Source organism: Dendrobates tinctorius, unplaced genomic scaffold (genome assembly GCF_039654945.1).
Source record: "Dendrobates tinctorius isolate UK_male_01 unplaced genomic scaffold, ASM3965494v1 ptg000296l, whole genome shotgun sequence".
In the NCBI taxonomy this organism is placed as follows: domain Eukaryota; kingdom Metazoa; phylum Chordata; class Amphibia; order Anura; family Dendrobatidae; genus Dendrobates; species Dendrobates tinctorius.
This window is the reverse complement of record NW_027361963.1, coordinates 2,898,666-2,919,843: the sequence shown is the minus strand read 5'-3', so window position 1 is coordinate 2,919,843 and position 21,178 is coordinate 2,898,666. Positions and strand designations below refer to the sequence as shown.

The following is a 21,178-nucleotide window of genomic DNA, read 5'->3' as shown; positions in this document are numbered from 1 at the left end:
GATGTCATTATGGATTGTATAAATGACGGCATGTATTACTCAGCTTGTATTAGTCCGATGAAGGAGCTGGACCGGCTTCGTAACACGTAGCTTAATAGAATAATTTTAATAAGATAAGAAGACTCTCCATACATCATTGGCGGCACTTTCGGAAGCCCATTTTTTACTTACAGTGGGGAAAAAAAAGTATTTAGTCAGTCAGCAATAGTGCAAGTTCCACCACTTAAAAAGATGAGAGGCGTCTGTAATTTACATCATAGGTAGACCTCAACTATGGGAGACAAACTGAGAAAAAAAAATCCAGAAAATCACATCGTCTGTTTTTTTTTTTCATTTTATTTGCATATTATGGTGGAAAATAAGTATTTGGTCAGAAACAAGCAATCAAGATTTCTGGCTCTCACAGACCTGTAACTTCTTCTTTAAGAGTCTCCTCTTTCCTCCACTCATTACCTGTAGTAATGGCACCTGTTTAAACTTGTTATCAGTATAAAAAGACACCTGTGCACACCCTCAAACAGTCTGACTCCAAACTCCACTATGGTGAAGACCAAAGAGCTGTCAAAGGACACCAGAAACAAAATTGTAGCCCTGCACCAGGCTGGGAAGACTGAATCTGCAATAGCCAACCAGCTTGGAGTGAAGAAATCAACTGTGGGAGCAATAATTAGAAAATGGAAGACATACAAGACCACTGATAATCTCCCTCGATCTGGTGTTCCACGCAAAATCCCACCCCGTGGGGTCAGAATGATCACAAGAACGGTGAGCAAAAATCCCAGAACCACGCGGGGGGACCTAGTGAATGAACTGCAGAGAGCTGGGACCAATGTAACAAGGCCTACCATAAGTAACACACTACGCCACCATGGACTCAGATCCTGCAGTGCCAGACTTGTCCCACTGCTTAAGCCTGTACATGTCCGGGCCCGTCTGAAGTTTGCTAGAGAGCATTTGGATGATCCAGAGGAGTTTTAGGAGAATGTCCTATGGTCTGATGAAACCAAACTGGAACTGTTTGGTAGAAACACAACTTGTCGTGTTTGGAGGAAAAAGAATACTGAGTTGCATCCATCAAACACCATACCTACTGTAAAGCATGGTGGTGGAAACATCATGCTTTGGGGCTGTTTCTCTGCAAAGGGGCCAGGACGACTGATCCGGGTACATGAAAGAATGAATGGGGCCATGTATCGTGAGATTTTGAGTGCAAACCTCCTTCCATCAGCAAGGGCATTGAAGATGAAACGTGGCTGGGTCTTTCAACATGACAATGATCCAAAGCACACCGCCAGGGCAACGAAGGAGTGGCTTCGTAAGAAGCATTTCAAGGTCCTGGAGTGGCCTAGCCAGTCTCCAGATCTCAACCCTATAGAAAACCTTTGGAGGGAGTTGAAAGTCCATGTTGCCAAGCAAAAAGCCAAAAACATCACTGCTCTAGAGGAGATCTGCATGGAGGAATGGGCCAACATACCAACAACAGTGTGTGGCAACCTTGTGAAGACTTACAGAAAACGTTTGACCTCTGTCATTGCCAACAAAGGATATATCACAAAGTATTGAGATGAAATTTTGTTTCTGACCAAATACTTATTTTCCACCATAATATGCAAATAAAATGAAAAAAAAACAGACAATGTGATTTTCTGGATTTTTTTTTCTCAGTTTGTCTCCCATAGTTGAGGTCTACGTATGATGTAAATTACAGACGCCTCTCATCTTTTTAAGTGGTGGAACTTGCACTATTGCTGACTGACTAAATACTTTTTTCCCCACTGTATACTTTTATCCTGGTTCTTTCCATCTGGACCTCTTGGTGGAGGATTAGGCAGCACCGCTGCAGCCATGGAGGATCAATCATGTTAACACCAGGGTTGTGCCTGGAGCTGCACAGCTAATCCAGGGGAGTAGTAGCCACTCACCATAACCCAATATTATCTGCTGATTCACACAAGGAGCGCTTTTTATTTGTTTTTATTAAGTAAATTTAGAAATCCCTTCTGTATTGTAGAAAAAATTCACATCCAATCTATCCTTCATCCTTATAGGAAATCCTTGTGAGAATAACGGTTTATCACTAAATTGTAAGAAAGAAGATATCAGGAAGCAGTCTAATGGAGAAAACCTCATTACCCTTCATGGACCTCCTGGAGTTCACAGCACTTCACTTTCTTATACTCCTCCTAATCATGAGGAGCCCTCTCCTGAGCAATCTCACATTGTTACCACAATTCCAGGTGACAAAGTGGATACAAAATTTCAGTGTGACAAGCAACTTACTACAAGCACAGATTTTTTAGCACAAAGAAAACACAAAGGAAAAAAGACATACTGCTGTTCAGAATGTGGGAAATGCTTTACATATAAAGCAAAATTTCTAATACATCAGAGAACTCACACAGGAGAGAAGCCATATTCATGTTCGGAATGTGGAAAGGCCTTCTCAGAAAAAAGCAATCTTATTAAACATCAGAGAATTCATACAGGAGAGAAGCCATATTCATGTTCAGAATGTGGGAAATCCTACACAGAGAAAAAGAATCTTATTGCACATCAGAAAATTCATACAGGAGAGAAGCTGCATTCATGTTTGGAATGTATGAAGGCCTTCACAAATAAAAGCAATCTTATTATACATCAGAGAATTCATACAAGAGAGAAGCCGTATTCATGTTTGGAATGTGTAAAGGCCTTCACAAAAAAAGGCGATCTTATTAAACATCAGAGAATTCATACAGGAGAGAAGCCATTTTCATGTTCAGAATGTGGGAAATCCTACACAGAGAAAAATAATCTTATTGCACATCAGAGAATTCATACAGGAGAGAAGCCGTATTCATGTTTGGAATGTATGAAGGCCTTCATAAATAAAAGCAATCTTATTATACATCAGAGAATTCATACAGGAGAGAAGCCATTTTCATGTTTGGAATGTGTGATGGCCTTCACAAAAAAAGGCGATCTTATTAAACATCAGAGAATTCATACAGGAGAGAAGCCATTTTCATGTTTGGAATGTGTGAAGGCCTTCACAAATAAAAGCGATCTTATTAAACATCAGAGAATTCATACAGGAGAGAAGCCGTATTCATGTTCAGAATGTGGGAAATGCTTTACACATAAAGGCAATCTTACTACACATCAGAGAATTCATACAGGTGAGAAGCCATATTCATGTTTGGAATGTGTAAAGGCCTTCACAAATAAAAGCAATCTTATTATACATCAGAGAATTCATACAGGAGAGAAGCCATATTCATGTTTGGAATGTGTGAAGGCCTACACAAAAAAAGCGACCTTATTAAACATCAGAGAATTCATGCAGGAGAGAAGCCAAATTGATGTTCACAATGAGGGAAATTTTTAGCGCTAATTCAAGTCTTGTTAAACATCAAAGAACTCACAAAGGGGAGAAACCATTTTCATGTTTATAATGAGGAAAATGCTTTACAGGTAAATCACCACTTAATAAACATCAGAGAATTCACACAGGAGAAAACCTGTATTTGTCACAATTTCCACTCTGCTTCTGTCTTTTTGTTACTTTGTGTCGGGGCTGTCAGTCTGTGCTGGGTCTGTGCTGCAATCACCTGTGTTCATTTTCCTTAATCAGGCTTCTTCAGCATTCTAGTTCCTCCCCCCAGTGTCAATCGTACACTTGCTGTTGCCTTTGTAACATTGATCCCTCTGTGCCTGACCCAGTTTGACTTGATTCTCTTCCCAGACTCATGCCATTTGCTTGTGACCTGTCTTTGCTTGTGCCTGCTCCCTGTTTTGTCTTTCTGGCTTTCCTGAGCTCGGCTCGTGTATTGGACTTCGTCTCTGACTTTCCTTTGTCATTCCGCGCCATTTCCTGGACCTGACCGCAGATTGTTTGACCTCCCTTTACTTACAGTAAGTAGTTTATATAGTTACTATTGTGACTCGCATCACATTATGATTGACCGTTAAAATTTTTTCAGTTTCCCACCTATAGATCCGTTACATACTTTGTGTGATCAGGTGGCGAATCTGACTCAGTTCAAGCTTTAGCCTTGGAACAACACAAACTGGCTTCCTCTCATGCTCAGTTACAGGGCCAGATTTCTGGTGCTCTCACTGCCCCTCAGAAACCCTTTCCTCAGACCGCTGTTATGACTCCTGTACCATCTGACGTATCGTTAAGTTCCCCTGAACGTGTTATAGCACACCCTGACAAATTTCCTGGAAAAGGACCAGTTCAGAATTTTTAAAGAGAGTTGCAAATTATTGTTTACCTTGTGCTCCCGGTCATCAGGGAATGAGTCACAGAGGGTGGGAATAATGCCACTTTTGTAAGGGGGGGTCCTAAAACCTGGGTATTTTCCCTAACCTCTCTTAATCCTAAACGTCTTTCAGTGGACGACTTTTTTGAAGCTTTAGGACATTTATGACGAACCTGACGGGGTCAATGTGGCAGAGACAAGGATCATGAACCTGACACGGGAACCGCACAGCAGAAAACAATTATACTGAGCTTTGTCAGAGGTCTGAGGTCCTGTGGAATGACGCAACTCTCAGATGTCAATTCCTCGGAGGTCTCGGCCCTTACTTGTTCATCTGCGCGCACCTCCTGGCGCGCTCCTGCTCTCCGGCGCGTCCCTGCGCCCGGCCTCCGGCTCCCTCGGCGTTGGGCACCTGCGCACTGTCGTCTCCCTGGCACGCAGCCTCCTGGGTAGTGTGACGCGCATGGCTCCACCTCCAACATGGCGGCGCCCGTCGCTACTTATGGCCGGCGTCTGGAGTGGTAAGACGCCTGTCTACGATTTTGCTGTCTCTTGGCAGGGGTCTCTGTGTCTCAGGCAGGGCTGTGGAGTCGGAGTTGTGGAGTCGGAGTCGGTGCTCATTTTGGTGGAGTCTGAGTTGGAGTCGGTATAAAATGGACCGACTCCGACTCCTAAAATATATAATAAATTGGGTACAGTAATTCAATGCAGGATGTGCTGAATATTTTTTCATAGGAGTTTGGGAAAGTTATGAAATGTCCTATAAATGGCTGTTATATTCCTGATCTAAGGCTACATTCACACACAGCGTGTTTTTTGAGGATACGTTTTTCAGCTGCAAAAGCTGATCATCTTTTTAAAAAACTGCATCACCTGAAAGGTTTTTGAGCTCATAGATAATGTTTTCAATAGCAAAAGCAGATTAGAAATCTGCTCTATCTATCCATTTATCCATATCTGTCTATCCATATCGTATCTGTACCAAAAAGAATGAAAACCGGGTAGTACACCAATATATATTCTGTTCTATCTAAATATCTTGATTATTGGATCATAAAAATGATTAAATGTCTGAGGTTCACATTGTACTACAATAAATTTTTCAAGCAATATGTGTGGGAGTCGGAGTCGTGGAGTAGGAGTTGGAGTCGGAGTCGGTGTAAGGGAAATTGAGGAGTCGGAGTCGCAGGTTTGGCTTACCGACTCCACAGCCCTGGTCTCAGGCCCCCCAGCCTAACGCTTCTGTCTGCACTGTCATCTGTGTCTCCGGTCCTCTGCCTTTGAATCATAGAATCATTGCCGCTGCTAGTGCTGCCTCTGATCACTCGTCCCCTGTTTCTCCAGCCTTTCCTTGCTTCCCTGGGTCCTGGTGTCTTCCCTGTTCAGCCCCGTCCATCCATCCGTCCTTTCCTCTGATTTTCCCTGCTTGTCTGCCTTGCCTTTCGCTCAGTGTTATCTCTGTGCTTCCTCTTTTGCAGTCTCCAGCTCTTGCCTCCCGCTGCGCTCCAGTCCTGCGGCCTGCCCATTATCCACGGTCTCTGTGGTCCTCTGTGCTCTGTCTACGGACCCGCCTGTGCCTCCACTCCGGTCTTAAGCCCCAGTCGTCCCTTTGGTTCCGGCTATCGCGGTTCCATCCCCTGGGGGTCTGCCCCTAACACTCCCTGTATAGGGGGTGGTCCTCACCTGGATGCTCGCCCCCAGGTGCTCTGGAGCCGTGACCCAGAGGGTCCACTTCCAGGTTGCCTCCTCGTTCCTCTCCGCTACTGCAACCGTAACAGCTGGACAGGCCATGGACCCTGCTGGAGCCACGGCTGCCCAAAAGGAGTTGGTTTTCCTTCGGGAGAACCAGATGTGCATGATGTCCTTTGTGAAAACTATGGACTCGCGTCTCTCCGCTCTCCAATCCTCTGACCCTGGTAACGCCGCCCAGTTGGCTGGCTTGCAACAAGAATTGGCGCAGCAGCGTGACACCCAGTCGCATATCCTCAGCTACATGGCTTCGGTAGACGGTCGGTTACTTTCCTTGCACTTGGCTGGCTCTGCTCCTCCTGCTGCGGGTTCACATCCTCCGCGATTGGCCAAACCACCCCGGTATTGCGGTGATGCCAAATTGTGGCGGGGATTTATAAATCAATGCCTTCATTTTGAATTACTGCCTCAGCAGGACCCCACTGACCGAGCCAAAATGGCCTTCATCATCTCACCTAGAGGGGGACGCTCTGGCTTGGGTCAATCCTCTCTGGGAGCGTGATGACCCTGTGGTTACCCAGTTATCCGTTTTTCTAGACACTTTCCGTCGGGTTTTTGACGAACCGGGTCGTTTAGCCTCCACCACTGAGGCTTTGTTTAACCTCTGCCAAGGTTCTCTAACCGTGGGCCAGTACGCCATACAGTTTAGAACCCTGTTCTCCGACTTAGGTTGGAATAACGAGGCGTTGGTGGGCGCCTTCTGGCGAGGCCTCTCGAGTCGTATAAAAGATGAGCTCGCTGGTCGGAATACCCCTACAGCGCTAGAAGATTTGATTTCCCTAGCTACCCAGATAGATCTCCGGTTTCAGGAACGGGCCAGGGAGAGAAGGGTTTCCCGTCCAGTGTCTTCTGTTCGCAGGCCACTCAGTCCTCGACCCAGGATCCTCTCCTCTGCCTCTGTACCTGAACCTATGCAGGTGGACCGCCTGAAACTTGCTGACCAGAGTCACAGGGAGAGAAGCCTCCAGGGTCTTTTTTTCTACTGCGGTAGCGGGTCCAATTTGCTCCGAACTTGTCCTGATCGTCTGGAAAACTCCGCCTAGGCCAGGTAAGAGAGGCTTTCCTGGGCGTTTGTGATACCTCTCTACCCCTCACTCTGTCCTTTTGCATGTTGGTGGGAGGCGGGCTTCTCTAGAGGCCTACGTGGACTCGGGGGTCGCTGGGAACTTTTTTAGACTTGAGGTCAACAAATTTTCTGTTCCCGTAAGGACCTTGGAGAATCCTCAGGTTCTCGCATCCGTAGATGGTCGACCCCTGCTAGAGACAGTTACTCTTGTCACTCATGAGGTAGAGTTGCAAGTAGGGGCTCTGCACAAGGAAAGAATTTTGTTTTATGTCTTACCGGGTATTTCCCATCCAATCCTACTCGGTCTCCCCTGGCTGCGGCTCCACGAGCCCACCTTAGATTGGCATAGCGGCAACGTCTTATGCTGGGGGGAGTCTTGTCGGGCTCGGTGTCTGCTGTCGGTGCGTCCCGTGGGTATTCCCCGTTCTCCCCTTGTTCCCTCCGGATTGCCGGCGGCTTACAGTGCCTTTTTGGATGTTTTTGATAAGAGAGAGGCTGAGACTCTTCCGCATCGCCCCTACGATTGCCCTATTGAGCTCATTCCAGGTACTACTCCTCATGGAAGGATTTATCCTCTCTCCTCGGCAGAGACCCAAGCCATGTCTGAATACATCCAAGACAACCTGGCCTGAGGCTTAATTTGGAAGTCTTCGTCCCCTGCAGGAGCAGGCTTCTTTTTCGTAAAGGAAAAGGATGGGTCGCTGCGTCCGTGCATCGATTATCGAGGCCTGAATCGTATCACGGTGAAGAACAAATATCCACTGCCCCTCATCTCTGAGCTCTTTGATCGCTTGAGGGGAGCGCGTGTGTTTACGAAGCTTGATCTACGAGGGGCCTATAATTTGGTTCGCATACGCTCTGGGGACGAGTGGAAGACTGCGTTCAACACGCGTGATGGGCACTACGAGTATTTAGTTATGCCATTTGGTCTTTGCAACGCACCTGCAGTATTCCAGGAACTAGTTAATGATGTCTTTCGAGATCTCTACTCCTGTGTCGTAGTCTACCTGGACGATATCTTAGTCTTCTCCCCGAATCTGGCCACACATCGCCGAGACGTTCGCCAAGTCCTCCAACGTCTCAGAGAGAACCATCTTTTTGCCAAGTTGGAGAAGTGCCTCTTTGAGCAAACTTCATTGCCCTTTCTTGGATACATCGTCTCGAACTCGGGGTTAGAGATGGACCCTGAGAAAGTTTCGGCAGTTCTCAAATGGCCATGTCCCCTCGGAGTAAAGGCAATTCAGCGGTTTTTGGGTTTTGCCAATTATTATAGGCAATTTATCCGCAACTTCTCTTCGTTGACCAAACCTATCTCGGCTCTCGTCCGCAAGGGAGCTGATCCCAATCATTGGTCCTCCGATGCTAACGCCGCCTTTGAAGCTCTGAAACAAGAGTTCGCGAAATCTCCAGTACTCCATCGCCCAGATACCTGCAGGCCGTTCATTCTCGAGGTGGACGCATCCTCGGTGGGAGCAGGAGCAGTTCTGCAGAAATCATCCTCTGGCCGTGCTCTCACCTGCGGGTTCTTTTCTAAGGCCTTCTCCGCTCCTGAACGTAACTATGCTGTAGGAGATAAACTCTTGGCCATAAAAACGGCTCTCGAAGAGTGGCACCATCTCGAGGGGGCCCTTCATCTGTTTATCATTTTTACGGATCACAAAAATTTGGCCTACCTACAGTCCGCCCAAAAGCTCAACCCACGGCAGGCCAGATGGTCATTGTTTTTCTAACGCTTTGACTTCTTATCCCCGGGTCGGAAGTGGAGTTCGAACATCAAGGCGGATGCCCTATCACGGTCATTCCTGTCAGTGGATAAGGAGGAGGGTCCAGCAAATCTCTGATCCCGCCAAAATCCTTACTGTGGCACCTCTAAGCCTGGTCTCCCCACCATCAGGTAAAACCTTTGTTCGGAGTGGAGATAGTTTGAAGGTTCTACATTGGAGTCACTCGTCAAAATTTTCTGGACATTCGGGGGTTAAAAAGACTCTCGCGCTCATCTCCCGCCATTATTGGCCTTCGCTTCGTGGAGTCACCCAGGATTTCATCGCCTCCTGCCCTTCTTGTGCCCGGAACAAAGTCCCTCGACACCTTCCTTCAGGACTCCTACATCTGTTACCTGTGCCTGCCAATCCATGGACTCATATCGCTATGGATTTCGTCACTGATTTGCCTCCCTCTTCAAGATGTACGGTTATATTGGTGGTCCTGGATCGATTTTCCAAAATTGCCCATTTCATCGCACTACCTGGTCTGCCTACCGCTCCCGAGTTGGCAAAGATCTTCCTGCTCCATGTTTTTCGCCTCCATGATTTCCCTCAGCATATCATCTCGGATTGAGGAGTCCAGTTTACCTCCTGTTTTTGGCGAGCTCTCTGCGGATTGCTGAAGATAACTTTGGATTTTTCCTCAGCCTACCACCCCCAGTCTAATGGTCAGGTCGAGCGGGTCAATCAGGCACTGACATCCTACCTTCGGCATTTTTCCAATGCTCACCAAGATGACTGGGTCTCTCTTCATCCTTGGGCAGAATTCGCCTATAACAACCATCCAAGTGAAGCTTCCTCTAAATCTCCTTTTTTTGTGGTTTTTGGTCAACACCCCGGCATTCCCCTTCCTGTGTCCCCTACCTCGGGTGTACCGGCAGCGGACTCCTTGTCTGTAGACTTCTCTCAGATTTGGAGGGAGACCAAAATAGCCCTTGAGAGTGCCAGCCTCAGGATGAAGAGGTATGCCGACAAAAAACGGCTTGACGCTCCTCTGTATCGCCCTGGGGATAGAGTTTGGCTATCTTCTCGGTATATCAGGTTGAAAATTCCCTCTTATAAGTTAGGTCCACGTTACATTGGTCCCTTTGAGGTCTTGAGTCGCATCAACGACGTGGCCTACAAATTGAGATTGCCCGCCTCACTAAAGATTTCCAATGCCTTCCATGTATCTCCTCAAACCTGCAATATTTAACCACTTCCACTCAGCACCTCCTCAAATCTCCCAGCCTTGTACCTCGGATAACATCTTTGAGGTACGGGATATTTTGACGATGAAGACTGTTAAGGGAAAAACTCTGTTTTTGGTTGATTGGAAAGGCTTCGGTCCCAAGGAGAGATCGTGGGAACCCCAGGAGAATATTGATGCGCCTCGCATTATGAGACGATTTCTCACTAGTGTTAGGAGGAGGGGGCATAAAGGGGGGGTACTGTCACAGCCCTGGCCCTTGCTTGTTCATCTGCGCGCACCTCCCGGCGCGCTCCTGCTCTCCGGCGCGTCCCCGCGCCCGGCCTCCGGCTCCCTCGGCGTCGGGCACCTGCGCACTGTCGTCCCCCTGGCGCGCAACCTCCTGGGTAGTGTGACGCACATGGCTCCGCCTCCAACATGGCGGCGCCCATCGCTACTTATGGCCGGCGTCTGGACTGGTAAGACGCCTGTCTACGATTTCGGTGACGCTGTCTCTTGGCAGCGTTCTGTGTCTCAGGCCCCCCAGCCTAACGCTTCTGTCTGCGCTGTCCTCTGTGTCTCCGGTCCTCTGCATTTGCCGCTGCTAGTGCTGCCTCTGATCACTCTTCCCCTGTTCTCCAGCCTTTCCTTGCCTCCCTGAGTCCTGGTGTCCTCCATGTTCTGCCCCGTCCGTCCATCTGTCCTTTCCTCTGATTTTCCCTGCTTGTCTGCCTTGCCTTTCGCTCAGTGTTATCTCTGTGCTTCCTGTTTTGCAGTCTCGAGCTCTTGCCTCCCCCTGCGCTCCGGTCCTGCATCCTGCCCATTATCCACGGTCTCTGTGGTCCTCTGTGCTCTCTCTACGGACCCGCCTGTGCCTCCACTCCGGTCTTAAGCCCCAATCGTCCCTTTGGTTCCGGCTGTCGCGGTTCCATCCCCTGGGGGTCTGCCCCTAACACTCCCTGTATAGGGGGTGGTCCTCACCTAGGCGCTCGCCCCCGGGTGCTCTGGAGCCGTGACCCAGAGGGTCCACTTCCGGGTTGCCTCCTCGTTCCTCTTCGCTACTGCAACCGTAACAGCTATTAATCTTCCTAATGCCAAATTACTCAAGGCTTGCTTGTATAACTAGTCTGGCCCTAAGTGTTCAGCCATGAAAGTGTATATCAGCGAGAATTTGCAAAAAGGTTATATTCGCCCTTCCTTATCACCGGTACCTGCCGGATTATTTTTCGTTAAAAATAAAAATGGATGTCTTCGTCCCTGCCTCGATTTCTGAGAATTAAACAAAATAACGGTTAAAAATGCTTATTCACTTCCACTTATGCCCGATCCACATAATCAACTTTCCGGGGCCAAATGGTTTTCCAAACTGGATTTTAGAGGGGCATATAATCTTATACGGATTTGTGAGGGTGATGAGTGGAAGATACTTTATTGACCAATCATTAAAAAGTTTTCAAAACTTCAAAAAACAGGCAAACAAAAATAGGCTTATTGCTGATTTTCAAAATCCAGCCACAAACACTAGAGAGTCGTTCCCATGTCAGGTAGAGGGTCACAAACCTATTTGTCCCTATAGGGCCCTATATCTCTCTCCTACCTGACAGCGGAGGTTGGCACCCTCTTGATACGCAAATGGAGCCCCCGCTCCTCGGCGGCTCTCCCTAATCACCCTGTTGACTCCTATCTAAATAACATCAGCTTGGAGTACAGCAGATGGCCGGGAACAAAAATATAATAGATAATAACCCCATGCAACAAACCACCAAGACAAAAATGTAAGGAATAGTAACTGGAAAAAACTCTAATTTTTGGCAGATTTGTAAACATTTGCTTTGGGAGGAAAAGGGGTCTAAATAACCCTATTTAGGTGTCTCCCTGCCTGACAGCGGAGCTTTTACACCCTACGTTACTCTGGTGCCCCCGCTCCACGTGGGCTGACCCTCACCCAGAAAGATGAAAGAGGGTGTCAGAACATATGGCCAAGGGAGACAGGGGTAATAACTTAGAATTATCCCTGAAAAAATCCCCCCCAAAGACAAAAAATGTTTTATTAATAATAAATGAATCTGCAAACCGATGTATACAGTGTACAGGATAATAGTGCATTAGCAAAGGCAGTTGCAAGTAAAGGGGGCAAGATATCAATCAGAACAGATACACAATCATTTAAATGTTCTTACCTCTAATCCCCCATAACAGCATATGAATGCTCCCTTCGACATCTGATGCTCGGAGGGAGCATTCATAATACATCATGGGCCTCCTGATGAACTCCTTTTATGGGAGGGAAACGCGTCGAGGCGATTTTTCATTGGCCATGAGCTAAGTTCTTACATATTTGTCAATTTTGTTGATTTAATACTTGGGGATAGTGCAATTTGAGCCGGGTGATCAATGGCTTATTGTTTTTGGGCATGAAGCAATATGAAAATGTGCTGTTATGGGGGATTAGAGGTAATAGCAGCGGTTGGTGATTTGAGAAATGTTTATTATTGCTGTTTAAGAATACTCAGATGGTTGTATATCTGTTTTGATTGATACCTTACCCCCTTTATTTGAAACTGCCTTTGTCAAAGTACTATCACCCCGCCTATTATATATATTGAGGTGATTTTTCAGTGGCCATGAGCTAAGTCCTTACATATTTGTTCATTTGCTGATTTTTTTTTTTTATTTTTTTTTTTTTGGGACAGTGCAATTTTGAGCCTGAGCGATCAATGGCTCATTGTTTTGGGCATGATGCACTATGAAAAATGTGTTGTTGGGGATTAGAGGTAATAGCAGCGTTCTGTGATGTGAGAAATGTACATTAATGCTGCTTAAGAACATTTAAATGATTGTGTATCTGTTCTGATTGATATCTTGCCCCCTTTACTTGCAACTGCCTTTGCTAATGCACTATTATCCCGTACACTGTATACATCGGTTTGCAGATACATTTATTATTAATAAAACATTTTTTGTCTTTGGGGGGGATTTTTTCAGGGATAATTCTAAGTTATTACCCCTGTCTCCCTTGGCCATATGATCTGAGACCCTCTTTCATCTTTCTGGGTGAGAAGTGTAGGGGTCAGTAAGGGTCAGCCCACGTGGAGCGGGGGCACCAGAGTAACGTAGGGTGTAAAAGCTCCGCTGTCAGGCAGGAAGACACCTAAATAGGGTTATTTAGACCCCTTTTCCTCCCAAAGCAAATGTTTACAAATCTGCCAAAAATTAGAGTTTTTTCCAGTTACTATTCCTTACATTTTTGTCTTGGTGGTTTGTTGCATGGGGTTATTATCTATTATATTTTTGTTCCCGGCCATCTGCTGTACTCCAAGCTGATGTTATTTAGATAGGAGTCAACAGGGTGATTAGGGAGAGCCGCCGAGGAGCGGGGGCTCCATTTGCGTATCAAGAGGGTGCCAACCTCCGCTGTCAGGTAGGAGAGAGATATAGGGCCCTATAGGGACAAATAGGTTTGTGACCCTCTACCTGATATTGGAACGACTCTCTAGTGTTTGTGGCTGGATTTTGAAAATCAGCAATAAGCCTATTTTTGTTTGCCTGTTTTTTGAAGTTTTGAAAACTTTTTAATGATTGGTCAATAAAGTATCTTTTAAGGATTGATTTTTTTTTTTTGTATGAGCCGTTGAATAATTAATCCAGAATTATATTTATTAAGAATTGTTGATGAGTGGAAGACAGCATTTTTTAAAGTCTGAAGGTCTCTGAAAATCTCGTTATACCTTTTGGTCTAACAAACGCACCTGCAGTTTTTCAAAATTTTATGAATGGTATTTTTTCTGCTTATATTGGGATATTTATTGTGGTTTATTTGGATGACATTCTAGTTTTCTCACCTGACCTGGATTCACATCTATAGTGATAATGTCGATATGACGTAAGGTTGCCTGATTATTACACCACAGATGACACCTTGCCTGACAGCGGCTACGGCCACTCCTTCCCCCTCAGCTCACACACAAAACCAGTCTAACCTGAATTCCCAGTGTGAGCTCCTTCCTGCCTCACGGAGGGTGGTCCCTTTGTCTCTGAATCATGTGCAGCTTCTCATTGACAATAATGTGGATATAATCATTTGGTCATAAATCGCGGCGCGGTTATGGTAGAACCACGAACATTGCATTTCTGCAATATGTGTCGACCCAGCGTCCTAGCCCATGTTTTTCACGGTTCCAGTGCCGACAGAATCCGAGAAATGGATTTCTCCTAAACGGTGTGACATAATTACTGCATGTTTGGTCTCAAGGTATTGCCTTCGACAGGCTGGAAAAGATGAGCCTATGTGCATGTTTATACAAGGTACCCTCTGCAAGATACAGTTATTATAAGTTTGGTAGTCAAATTCTAACTCCAAGAGTAAGGGGAGGACCCTCACCAGACAGCCCCTTTTATGATGTCATGACCCAGAACTATAGCTCACACTCACTCAGTTGGGAGGCCTATTCGAGCAGAGATTCCATGCCAGAAGGAACTAAGATGAATGGAGACGTGTGGCTCCGCCTTCTTCCCACATGGTTAGCTGGTTAGCCTAAGACCATCTAAGCACATGTGAGTGTTAATTTCTTTTTTTAAACCCGCTTATTTTATATTTGCATTGTACATATCTATATCTCAACTTTGTAACAATCTTTTTACCTCTGTAACACTGCCCGTCTTTTGGGAATAAATTATAAATTTATTAGTCTGTCTTCATGCTCTAGAAACGAATTTACATGCCTTTAAGATAATTACGCTACTGCTTTGGGTTGGCTCCGAACCCCTCTATTAAATTTAAATATTAATAAGAGAAAATCTGGAGCTGGTGGCGGCGAAGTGTGGTCTGGGTCCCAGGTACTGCGGACTGTGACAGAAGGGGATTTTATAAGCTAATTGAGTGGCTGCGACCAGAGCATTTTATTATTCCCCAACTGCCAGTCCTCATTGAAGCAGCCAGCCAGCCACCAATTATCCCAGGTGTAGTTCCCTGACTGATCTGTGGGTAAAGGGGGGCGCCAGAGAGCTGCGAGTTCCAAAGTGGAACTGAAAGGTGGGATATACTTAAATCCCCGAAGTTCGTGAAGGATTGTTGGCAGTGGTGGGACACCCAAAATAACTCCCCTGCGATAAATTGTTAGGGCAAGATTAGCCTGCCGTGTTTTTTATCACATTGCGGCAGTGGTGGGATAACTAAGATAAGTCCCCCTGTGCATGTGATAGCCGTGTATCGGCAGTGCGTTGTGTCCCTCCGTCCATGGCCGTTTATTGTAGAGGTAGATATTTCTGAGGTCGGGGTGGGAGCTTTATTGTCTCAAGGTCCTGAGACTTTAACTAACCTGCGACCATGTGCATTCTTCTCTAAAAAAATTTTCTCCTGCTGAAACTATGATGTGGGTAATCAGGAGTTGCTTGTTGTCAAGTTGGCCTTTGAAGAGTGGAGGCATTTTTTTTGAGGGAGCTGTTCATCCAGTCACGATGGTAACATCACAAAAATCTTGCTTATATTGAATCTGCCAAGCGGTTGACACCTAAACAGATTCAGTGGTCTTTATTTTTTTTACGATTCAATTTTTCTATCTGGTTCAGATCAGGGTCTAAGAACGTGGAGGCAGATGCCCTGTCTTGATTCTGTGTCTCCTCCAGAACCTCCTTCCTCTATTCTTCCTCGGTGTTGTTGCCATGATTTCCTCGAGCTGAAATCCATACTGCTCAGTCCTTGGCTCCTTCCAATACTCCTGAATGCAAGCTGTTTGTCCCTGTGTCTCTCAGATTACACCTCTTGCAGGAATTCTATGATTCTGTGTTGTGGTCATCTTTGGGTCACTGCCACCCAGAAAGCAGTTGCTAGACTCTTTTGGTTGTCTGCTATGCATAAGGATGTTAGAGATTTTGTGTCTCGCCAAAGTACAGCATTACCGGCCGGCCGGGGAATTGGCTCCTCTGCCAATTCCAGAAAGACCATGAACTCATTTGTCCATGGGTTCATTTCAGATTTACCACGGTCTGGGGTGATGACTGCTATTTGGGTCGATCGCTTCAGCAAACAAGCTCACTTCGTCCTATTATCTGGGTTACCCAATGCTGAATCTCCAAACTGTTTATTGTTCATGTGGTACGATTGCATGGGATTCCTCTGAATATTGTATCTGATAGGGATGTACAAGTCATATCTAGATTTTGGAGGGCTTTCTGCAGAAAACTGGGGATTGATTTGTCCTTTTCCTCTGCTTATCACCCTGAGACTAACGGTCAGAGAGTACAAATCAGTCTTTGGAGGAAATTTTAAGATGATTTGTCACCGATCAGTAGGAGAATTGGTCATTTGATCCGCTGGCAGAGTTTGCCTTTAACAGTCAGGTTAATTAGTCCACGGGGATCTCGCCATTTTTCTGTAATTATGGGTTTCATCCTCATTTTGGTGAGTTTTCCAGGATAAGTTCTGGGTGTCCTGAGGTGGATGTCACCATCCAAGAGCTGGGGGATGTTTGGAGGAAGGTTAAAAAGAACATTGGGGTGGCTCAGCCTTGGCAGAAGCGGAATGCCGATAGGAGGGGCTCATCAGGGGTCGCCTTCAAAGTGGGAGATAAGATATGGCTTTCCTCTAAGAATATTAAGTTGAAGGTGCCCTCGCTAAAGTTGAGTCCTAGATTCATTGGTCCATATGAAATTCTGGAGGTGGTCAATCCAGTTGGCTTCCGGTAAAAGCTCTCGTTCTTTCTGTATTCCTAATATGTTCCACAAGTCGTTGAAGGAATTTATTCCCCCTGTTCTTGCCGCTGCCTCCTCCGGTGTCTTTTGAGGGAGGCTTAGAATATGAGGTACAAAGGGTCATTGATTCCTGAATGGTTCGGAATTCCCTTGGTACATTGGAAGGGGTGTGGACCTGAGGAACGATCCTGGGATCCAGCTCATTCTGTAAGGGCTTATCGGTTGGTCCAGATGGCCCCCATTGAAGAGGGGGTACTGTCATGATTTCCATTCTGCATATTTGTTACTTTGTGTCTGTGCTGCAATCACCTGCGTTCATTTTCCTTAATCAGGCTTCTTAAGCATGCTAGTTCCTCCCCCCAGTGTCAATTGTACACTTTCTGTTGCCTGTGTAACACTGATCCCTCTGCGCTCTGTGCCTGACCCAGCTTGACTTGATTCTCTTCCCGGACTCAGACCATTTGCTTGTGACCTGTCTTTGCTTGTGCCTGCTCCCTGTTACCGGCTTTGTCTCTCTGGCTTTCCTGACCTCGGCTCGTGTATTGGACTTCGTCTCTGACATCCCTTTGTCATACTGCGCCATTTCCTGGACCTGACCTCGGATTGTTTGACCTCCCTTTACTTACAGTAAGTAGTTTATATCTTCACTATTGTGACTCGCGTCACAGTACTCATGATCATTCTGTGAGAAATGCCTTACAGATAAATCAACTCTTATCACACAGGAGAGAAGCCGTATTCATGTTCACAGTGTGGGAAATCTTTAGTAAATAGATCAAATCTTGTCAGACAAGACTTAAGGCATACAGGAAATAAACTGTAATTATGTTCACTGTTATAAATGTTAATAAACATTGCTCAGAATAAATGAGTACACCCCTTTTGATAAGTAAGTTTTTAATTAATAACTCACTGAACACAAGAACAAAATTTTGGCAACAAGGAGTTTCATAGAACTTTTTTTAACCCCTTACCGACAGTCAGTAATAATACGTTCACGCATGCTGGTACTTATTGACGTGGGACGGATTATTACGTCCAGGCGATCGTGCGCCGGCTGATTCTGACAGCTGGCACTAAGTGCCAGGAGAGGTCCCGCACTACTCCCAGCACTTTAACCCCCTAAATACTGCGATCGAACTCGATCATTTCGGGATCTAGTAGAGGGACAATGGCCCCTCTGCCCTTGGATCAGAGACTGCGCTGCGTGATGGGTCAGCAGAGCTAGGAAAGTTGCTTGATCATGTGCAGTGCATGATCAGCAACTTTCTCTGTCAGTGCAGAGCTGACAGTTTACATAGCATGGGGATGCTGCATAGTGGGACAAAGTAAAAAAAAAAAAAAAAGTACATATATTTTTCAAATAATTGAAGAAATATTTACAAAAAAAAATCAAAATATAATGTATCCATAAATATTTGTATGAAAAAATATATAAACAATAAAAATACACATATTTGGAATCTCTGCATCTGGAACGACCTGATCTACAAAACTGTCCCGCTAGTTAACCCCTTTAACACCACAAAAAACAACAATGCTCTATCATCATACCGCCAAACAAAAGATGGAATAAAACGTGATGAAAAATACTTTTTTTTTGCAATAAAAATCGTCTTTTAGTGTGTGACAGCTGCCAATCATAATACTAATCTGATATCATTGTAATCGCACCGACCCGTACAATAAAGTCGCCTAATCACTTATACCGCACCAAGAATGGCATAAAAAAATCAAACCAATTCTTCACCCGCTGTTGATTTTTTTCATTCTGCCTCCCAAAGATCGCAGTAAGGCTCCTCGCACATTTACCCCACACTCTGCTCTTTTTCCGGGGTTTCCATGTAAATCTCTGAAATACACGATTCAGACAGAACCCCCGGCAGAAGATTCCCTATAAAGAGTCAGATGGAGGCTCTGTGGACGCCCTCTGACTTGTGATCTGGCGGTGTCCGTCTTTGTAGGATTTTATAAAAGTGCCATCAGCCACAGTTTTGTGCACTTGTGAAAAGAAGGACACCGGGGAACCGAGGACAGAGTCCAGAGTAACTGCTGCATCATTATAGTGAATGGATCCCTCGGGGTTTATCTAAATCATGTCACTCAGAGATATAGGTTGGAGTCACAATAACGATTTTAAAATCGGTCCGATTTTGTTCCTGTAAAGTCAGACGAGTGTAATGCAAGTGTCATGCGTTTTCTCCTTCGCCTCATTGGGGGACACAGAGACTGGGTGTATGCTTCTGTCGCTAGGAGGCTGACACTAAGTGAAAAAAAGAGGTTAGCTCCTCCGCAGTATACACCCTCGCCCCTATTGTGGGCGGAAATCAGTTTTTTGCTTAGTGTCCTTGGAGGCACACGTGTCTGGGTCTCTCCAGACTTCTTTTTCTATGAAGATAAGACAGGGGCAACGGACCCTATTGAAAGGGGCCGATCTCCCCAAACCAACAACGGGCGAGCACGCGTTGAGTATCATCTCCACGTATCCTTTCCCGCACCGTGGGACATATCTGGGCGGTTTTCCCCAGACATCTTCTTTTATTTTTCTTTATTATTTTATTTTTTCTATGAAGATTAGAAAGGGACAACGGATCCTATTGAAAGGGTCCGATTTCCCCAAACCATCAACGGGCGAGCACGTGCGAGTGTCCCTCCACGTATCCTCTTCCGCGACGTGGGACATGATGCCGGACTTAGCTCTGGCCACCCCTAGGAATTGAAACTATGGGCTTGTACAGAGGCACAAGACTAGTCTGTGCGGCCCCCATTGCTCCACCAATGCTAGACGGCGGTGCTGCAAGGTGGCAGACGGCCCCTCTCAGCCCTGGAAGGTGACAGAGTTAGGGTGCCTGCACCGTCCTGGATGTTACCCCCTACTCTCTACCTGGGCGGATCAAGGCGTCAGTATCCAGGGCACGGATGAAGGTACAGTCAGCGGGGAGGGCTCTGCAGCATCAAAGGAGTTCTTGGCAGGCGGCCAGGTGGAGCACTTCATGCGGCGCTTCCCACAGTCCCTCGTCTTGCCCCCCGGGCGGCGGGACGGATGCCGTTTTCAGTACAGCCCCCGCTCGTCCGAGAGCATGTATAGAGCGGGTAATGTCCGGCGCCGTCCTCGGCCCCGCAGGCAGATTAGCCCACAGCGTCGGCTGGTGGAGACCGCGGCCGGAAGTCCTGGCGTGATGTCATTTACGCCGGCCCACCCTACGGAGGAGGAGACACTTGGGCGGGCACCAGAAAAATTGAGTCCCCGGCTTCACGTCGGGGTTGGCCGCGACCGGGGAAAGGACGGTCGGCCGGCCCACCCCGCAGCAACCGGCGCAGAGAGGCAGCGGGTGCGGGGGCACAGGAGAGGGTAAGTGCAGCCCCATCCACGAGGCACGCTACAGCTCGAGCGGTGCCTCCCTCACTCACTGGCAGGGCAGCGTCCTGGCGGATAGAATATGGCTAGGAGAGGGAATATGCACACGTTTCTTTATGCTGCATGCAGCTCCTGTAGGGCTTCGTCTCCGCGGACGCAGAGCAGCAGGTTGTGCGAAGCCTGTGACTCCAAACGTGCCCAGGAGCCCTCCCCCGCAACTGAGCCTAGTGATCAAATCCTCCGGAATGGGCCTGTCAAGAGAGTCTCCCACTTATCGCTTACAAAGGCGATCGAGTCTCTTCGCGCCTCAGATTGGGGCAGGAATAGTGGCTCGCTTATCTGGGAAGGCTCCTCCACCTCACAGGAGCCTCCGGCGTACAGGGGCCGCTCTCACTTCAGGCAGACCCGGAGGAAACTAATCCACACGGTGTCGTCTAGTCCATCCGGTGCCTTGGCATCCGTAAGCTCTGCTTCTCGCTCCCCGTCACCAGTGGTTGATAGCGAGCAGTCCTCAGATGCGACTCAGATGAGCCCCTTGACCTGGACACTCCAGGGTCATGTGAGACAGTGGACAGCCTCATAGAAGCCGTCAATCAGACCCTGGACATTGAGGATGATCCCGCAGCGGCTACGGGGCATAAAGTGGCATTTAAGCGAGTGAAGCGGCCACACAAAATCTTTTCCTCTCACCCTGAGTTTGATGACATAGTGCAGCGGCACTGAGAACGTCCAGACCGGCATTTTCTCGGGTCAAAAGGCACTCAAAACGAGGTACCCGTTTGCTCCTGACCTCTGTAAAGAATGGATGGAATCCCCGATAGTGGATCCTCCGGTTTCATGCCTGGCCACTAAGACCCTGTTATCTGTCCCTACTGTTTCCTGGATTAAGTATCCCACGGACCACCTTATTGAGAGCCTAGCTCATTCAGTATAGGAGGCATCAGGGTCTGCACTCGCTCACTCGTTCGCAGCAACTTGGGTAGCTAAGGCTATGATATCATGGTCAATAAGCAAGGTCGCGCAGGAGCAGGGTCTACCTGCAGAGATTTCGGAGGTCGCAGGCTATGTAATTAATGCATCTTTGGTTGCGGCCATTTGTTCGGCACTTGCTGCCGTTAATGCAATCTTTATCAGAAGAGC

At 46.9% G+C, this 21,178-nt stretch overlaps 1 pseudogene; it reads left to right on the top strand.

The window, feature by feature from the left end:
- The window catches only part of LOC141073056 (uncharacterized), a 53,348-nt pseudogene extending 49,833 nt beyond the window's left edge, over positions 1 to 3,515 (top strand).
- Positions 3,516 to 21,178: the final 17,663 nt, after the last annotated feature.